This window comes from Cupressus sempervirens, chromosome 9 (genome assembly GCF_028749045.1).
Source record: "Cupressus sempervirens isolate cs-2001-9-10 chromosome 9, ASM2874904v1, whole genome shotgun sequence".
NCBI classification, from domain to species: Eukaryota; Viridiplantae; Streptophyta; class Pinopsida; order Cupressales; family Cupressaceae; genus Cupressus; species Cupressus sempervirens.
This window is the reverse complement of record NC_143126.1, coordinates 439,764,620-439,771,926: the sequence shown is the minus strand read 5'-3', so window position 1 is coordinate 439,771,926 and position 7,307 is coordinate 439,764,620.

Below are 7,307 nucleotides of genomic sequence, written 5' to 3'. Positions count from 1 at the left end.
ACTACTCCCATTTTCCCTAAGTGTTACGGAAAAGGCTACAATTTTTTGAAGAAAATGGGGTATCATGGACAAGGATCCCTAACTAGTGACAAGAAAGCTCTTATTGAACCCTTAAGTCATACTAAGGGATGTAAGAAAAGAGGAACTGCTACACTAGACTTTGGCCTCAAAAATGAATTACCAAACTTTGATAGAAGTGCTCCCATGTTTAGTGATTTAGAGGATGATGATCCACCATTTGTCACTACCATTCTACAAGAAGAGATTTCATGTGTCCTACTTCTCTCCTTTGGGAGAAAGAATAAATGGTTTCCCACAATGATGATAAGATTTCTACCTCTAAACACCATGAACTTGATGAATTTGACCATGAGAATCCTAATAGAGGAAGGATAAGAGAGAACATTACTTGATTATTAGCTAGAGACCAAAGTACTGACTCTGGCGAATATGAATAGAACTCCCTTTCAATTGCTCCCTATGAATTAGAAGTGGTTGTCATCCATGCCTATGCTATCCAACCAAATGTAGCCGAAGAGTCTAGTCTAGGGCCTAGCATGTTTGGTTCATAATTTGCTCTAATCACTAGTAAATTTAGCCCTAAATTTAAACAAGAAAAAGTCATAATTTTGATTAGAGTTCGTCAAATAGACAACTAAACTTGTCGTTGATATTTTTAGTCAATATTTCATCATATTCATTATGTGTCAAAATTTTGACTTAAAAAAGGTCGACTTACCAATGAGAGGTTCATTGATTTCCTTAGTCTAGCTTGAACTCTTATTTCCTCATTTGCATCCATTGTTGGTTGAAATTTCAATGAACACCCCTTGAATTTTGCAATGGTGAAGCCAAACCTTCAATGGAAAAAATGACCAACCACTTTTGAAATTGTGACCAAGATCCCTTCAATCTTCTATGGTGGTGCCATACCCTGGACGACAAAATTGAGCAACCGTCGTTGAAATTGCAACCAATACCCCTTAATTTTCTTTGGTGGTACCATATATTCAATGACAAAGGGAAGATATGGTCATCAAAATTGAGACCAACACTTGGTAGAAATTTAGATGGGCTCTGCCAATTATTGGAAAAGCTTTGCTCTCATAGGAGCCTTCTAAATTGCACAAAATTTAATTCTAAATCATAATTTCTTAGTGCATGAGACTTAGGGTATTGTGCACATTTCTACCTCCACACCATTTTTTCATTCATCACATGATTTATTTCATACAAAACAATGGGAAGGAGGAAGAAATGTGCACGATATCCAGAGTCTCCACTGAGTAATTATGCTTTAGAATCAAATTTTGTGTAGTTTAGAAGGCTCCTATGAGGGCAAAGCCTTTACAATAATTGGCACAACCCATCTAAATTTTGGTTCTTGAGACACCATTTCTTGTGAAGATTGTAGGGAAAAATAAAATTAGGAAAGAATTATTTATCAAGAATGAAAGCCAATAACACTAACTAATCTCTATTTTTCAAACAAATAAATGTGACAATAAAACTTACAGTCCCAATCACATCATCATAAGAGTGCATATATAACTATAACCCCTTATTTGGCTACTTGTTGATCAATTCCTTGGCAAGAGCATGTAGGACATAATATTAAAACAAAATCACTCATTGAGCCTATTAGCTCTTTCCTACCACCAAGTTTGGAACATAGTAACTTTGTGGATAGAATCAAAGAAAAACAATGCCATACATATGGATAACAAATACTACTAAGGAGATAGAAGCTCAAGTGGAATTTTTAAAGGATCAGCTCAAGGAAGATTCATGGAAGATCTTGGCTAGACTAGTCTCAATTTTTTCAACCTTGGCCTCATTCATGAATGAAAATGTTTTAGGGCATTAGAGACTTTTGTACCAGAAGTGTTGTGCATAGTCCATAATATCATAGTCCAAAAATCAAATGTGATAAGATGTTTTTCTTGGAATCACAATTTCTTTTGTCTTGTCTCCAACAAACTTGCCAAAAACTGACAGTGTTTCAATTCGTCACTTTCATAACAAAACAAAACACAATAGTATGACAGTTCTTCAAATTATAGAGAGAAGCTACTTAGGATCTAACTATGTCTAAAACCAACATAATTTGCAAATATCCACAATCCAAATATTATCCCTTGATGTTTTCTTTAATGCAAAGATTTAACTCAACTATGTTATCGCCTTGGATATAATATCAAACTGTCATTAGGCTAAAGACTGCAATAAGATTTACAAATGCAAGGAGAACTACCCAACCAAAGTAGAAAATGACATGAAAAGTTAACAATCTATCAATTAACACCTCTAGATGAAATATTTCTAGCAACTGAACTGTACTATAGAAACAAAAATTGCCTTAAAATTGACACCTCACTAGTTGTAGTTCATTTGCATCCGTAATGGCTTCACAAAAGTTGAAAGCTTACCATTTTTCAAGAACACAAAAGGCACTCGTAGTTTAGTTGCATCAATAGAAGTAAATTTATTTGAATGTTCAAAAAATATGAAACTTCCACTTAATAGCTAGAAAAGCCATATCCTCAGTATACATCATCTTTTATGGAATGTTCATAAGTGAATGATTTTCTCTAAAAGTTCAAACTTATGCACAAAGAAGCATCATGCTCTTGAAGATATATATATATATATAGGTTAGAAGACTAATATATCAAATGGAGCATGGTGAGGGCAAGAGACTATCAATATCGATTGTGGAGTTGTAGATAGGTAAGTGATAAACATAAAAAGGTAGTACAAGGCACTATTTTCCATGTCCTAATATGATGAACTACCTTGGAGCTGGTTCTGAACCTTGATTGCTTAATGTTGGATTTGACCAATGGTACCATTATTTGGAGGAGGTCCCACACCCCACTTTCCTTCTGATTCTAAAGGCCCAACGACATAAACTCCTCTGTCAGTCATTCCAAGAGCGAACTAATTTGAGTCAGATAGATGTGATGCAATTACTAGAGGATAGACACTGCATGAACTGCATGAATAATCAAAGGATACATTTTGAGTTAAATTATAAAATACTTGGGGATCCATTTATCCATACATAATATAACTTTTTCCTCCTTGGGCCAACCTACCTATTCATGCCTAAAGCTAAATATGAAGAAGGTGCAATACGAGAATGTGGCCTCAAGATCTCTATATCAAATGCTCCAATGACACCATCACAGTAGTCTACAACTATGAGAAGGTTGTCGCATGAATATACCACACTTGAAATGGTAGCAAATAGAGAATCATGAGGTGTCCATTGCAGTACAAAAAAATGTGATATCAGTTTACACTCATATAGAGAAGGTAGCTTATATCATTATCCCTTACTAAATTTGAATTTTAAATTGCCAACAAAGACTTACATAATGCAAATGGTCAAACTTAGAAGCATCATAAATAGCAAGATAGCTCTCATGAACAACCAACAAGTGAACTTGATCATTATGGAATTGTACTCTTGTATCCCCAACCAGTGGTGATGATCTTCCTGTTTGTACTTGAAATTTTTTTGACTTTCGCTTCTCCCATCTATCAATGCTCTAGAAAAAAAGCTGCAAGAACATTAGCCAAACATTTACTAATTTGAATCTATAAACATGTGAATGTAAAAAATGAGATGGCAATGGATATACAAAAATAAGACAAACCTGGGCATTGGCCCCAAAAGATACCAATACATTCAAAATGTGTGAAAATGCCAAGCCTATAATTTTCTTTTGGTGGCCTTTAAGCTTCATTTTTATCTAGTTAGTTTAAACAAGTTTTGAAAAGACACAAGTTAGAAGTCACCATTTTTAAATATGCACTAAATGAGTGAGCAAGAAAGAGACTCATTGATCACACCTCATCTACTCAGACATTGTATATCTAGATTGTTGAATCTTCCATCCCAATTGCAATTATGTTATTATCTTGAGGGTGAAAAGCCAGAAAAGTAGTTGTAGGAGGAGGTGCCATGAAGATAGTCATAACATGCTATAACACTCATTAGCAAGCATGCCACAAAATATTTTCTCAAAATTTTGGTTGAAAAAAGGAAACAAAAAACTTGATAAGGAACCCAAGTAAGATATAACTTCTAAATTGACTAGTTTAATAGTCATGTTGAAGAGGAACATATTTTCAAAAGATGGACCTTGAATGTCATCATATTGAACAAGGAGACCTTTCTACTAGAGGCAAACATTACATAGGAATCATTCTTAGACAAAGCTATGAAAGCATCAACTTCTTTTGGATTCATAGCACCAATATCATTAGTCATCACAATCCCACTAGTTGGTTGCCACATTTGTGGTTGAAGATTGGTAATAGACTATAAAGAAGATCATTGTCTTAGTCACTTAAAAGACAATTTTCTAAGAAGCATAGAGAAATTCTTTCCAAATTAAGAGCATTACCTTTCCAGATGGATTTTTCTCATTCCATGGCCATTTCCATAGTTTGTGGAGTGCATTTGATGCCAATGCTAAAAGAGCAACACTAGAATTAGTATATATCAATCTTGTAACTTATACAAAACAATAGGTGCTTCCTTATAGGAATCTACTTTTGGATTGTTGAAGATATAGTATAATGTCATATTAGTTCATGTATAAGACCCAACTTTGGTGGTAAGACATTTTTGGATCTGTATATACACTGGCAAATGAGGAATACAATTTTGATTTCTATTGCATTCATTTTTGGTGCATTCCCTAAGGGGGAATCGAGAGGGATAGGGGAAGCTAATGTAAATATTGAAGTCATGAATTGCAAAGAAGGATATGTGGGTCTAGTTATAGATATGACTTTTCATATTATAGGGAGTAATGTATGGTAACACAAAGTCCATATAGTGTTTTAGAGGACACCCTTTGTCCTTGATGTTGGGGGAGGGGGGATATATGACATTATGAAGAGTCCACAAGTGTTGTCATAAATGACAAAGGGGGGTATTGATGCAAATATGTATGTTGGGTTGCCATTAATGTCAAACTTGTCATTGATGTCAACTATGGTCCAAAAGGTGTGTTAGCAGTATTTCTTCCCGTTTTGTTGTGGTATAGTGACAACAATGCCTGCACCAAGAGTTTTGGTTGTCACGATTTCATAGCCAAATATCTACTTTAGATTGGCATCAGTTTAGAGTATAGCTCATCTAAATCCTTCTTCAAATTTTGAATGTCTACTCACACAAGGTTCACATGGAGAAAGTAAGCTCTAGAAGTTCATGAACCTTGATCTTACTTATCTCCATACTCTCAATAGAAGATGGCAGACAAATTGAAAGAAAAGATGTAGCAAAAAAGGGATGATTTGGAGAAACATTATGAATGGATATAGGCTATAAGCATGAATCCATATTAGAATGCCACATAATATCATATAAATAAAAAGAACACCATAAACTTGTAATCATAGCATCATGATCATACCATTGTATCATCATATGCTTCAAGTTCAACATCAAAATAATAAAATGTTAAATCATAAATCATAACATCCAGTTCAAGTAAAGGAAAGAGAGCCTAAGAGACTAATGAAAGAAGGCAATACTCTAAACTGATGAGCTATACTCTAAAGTCTAGATGAGCATTATATCTACTTTAAACAAGTATGAATTATAAGAGACTAAGAAAGAAGGAAAAGGTGTTACCTCACCAAGATGATAGTAATAATGATACAAAGAACCATGAAGAATAAATCCAAGGAACTAGATTTGAACATCCAAGTTCATTCAAATTCAAAAATTGGTTTTCCTTCATAGCACTGTCAAGTCAACAACATGAGCATTATTTTGTGTCTAGAGTGTCATCAATGTTTTTAAATGTAGAATGAAATGGTTATAAGTATGCATTTATACCACATGAAAATTATTTTGAGATATAGACCTATGCAATCCAATCTCCTAAGGAATAGACAACACGACTTATCGCCATCTTTGCCAAAATAGGATTTTTCATAAAGTGATGTTAGAATAGTTACTAAAATGGTCATAAACTATGTTCTTATAGTAAAAGAATACTTTGACTTAAGAAAAAAACTACACAATATTAAAATATGACATTGCGCTTTAAAAACTAAAAAGGTACCAGTAATGAAGAACTTCATTTGGACTTGCTAATTGGTTGTCACTATTAACTATAAGCTTATCTTTAAAGTTTGAGCTTCACTTGGTTTCAAGAATAGTTTAATATTCTCTACTAAACAAGGCCAACCACGTGAAGGTGGAAGCTCATTTGGCCTCTCGCCTCCCCCCCACCTATCACTCTAAATTCCCCATTAACATTTAATAACATTCATTCATTCATCCATTTTTTAAATATAACATTCAATCATTATAATCACATGATAACGTTCATTAACACATAAAAATCATTAACACACAATATTCATGTATATTTCATTAACACACAACATTCATGAGTAAGTCATTCATGAATAATTCATTAACACAAAATTCATTAACACACAACATTCATGAATAAGTCATTAACACATAAAATTCATTAACACACAACAATCATTTCTTTTTGGCTTTCTTGCTTTTTTTTATTTTCATGAAATTTCTAAGAGGAATATAATGTCCTCATCACCCCCCTCCTCTACTGGTTCTAATTGCAATGCATGTCTCCTCCTCATCTCTTCAGGAACATTAAGTCGCTACACCAAAGGAGAGTCAGTTGCAATAACAAGTACTTCATGAGTTAAATTCACACCATTTTATATTAGTGAATTATGAGTTTTTATTTAAGTAAAAGAACTGTAAATCAAAAAATTAATTTAAAAGAACAAAACATAGATTTTCTTTACCTGAATGTGCAATATGATCTATCTTCTGATCAATCTAAACATCCTTCAACACTTGTTCAACATGACATGATTCTATATCCTCTAAAATATACATAAAAAGGTTACACCAAGTTCAATTAAGGATGTTAAATTGTATTGATAATTACATAATTAGTTTAGCAAATAAGCACCTCCATGGACAGTACGATTTACATTAGGGGCTTCATGATGTTGCATATGGTCTATGTCACAATTAATAGGCTGGATTGCAATGTCATGCACATTATTATCAAATAGATTGTTGCTCAAGTATTCTCTAATATATTTTTTGGTATATTTACCTATGCACATGATGTAGGAGACTGTTCAGTTGGGGCAATGGAAGCTTTCCATAGGCGTTCAACCACGGCTGCATAGCCTTGCTTGAAGGCAATTCTTTTGTGTTCTTTTGTGGCCTCCAGATTAAAATCAGCACCCTGCATTTTTTTATTAATTGACAAAATTATTTTCATTTTATA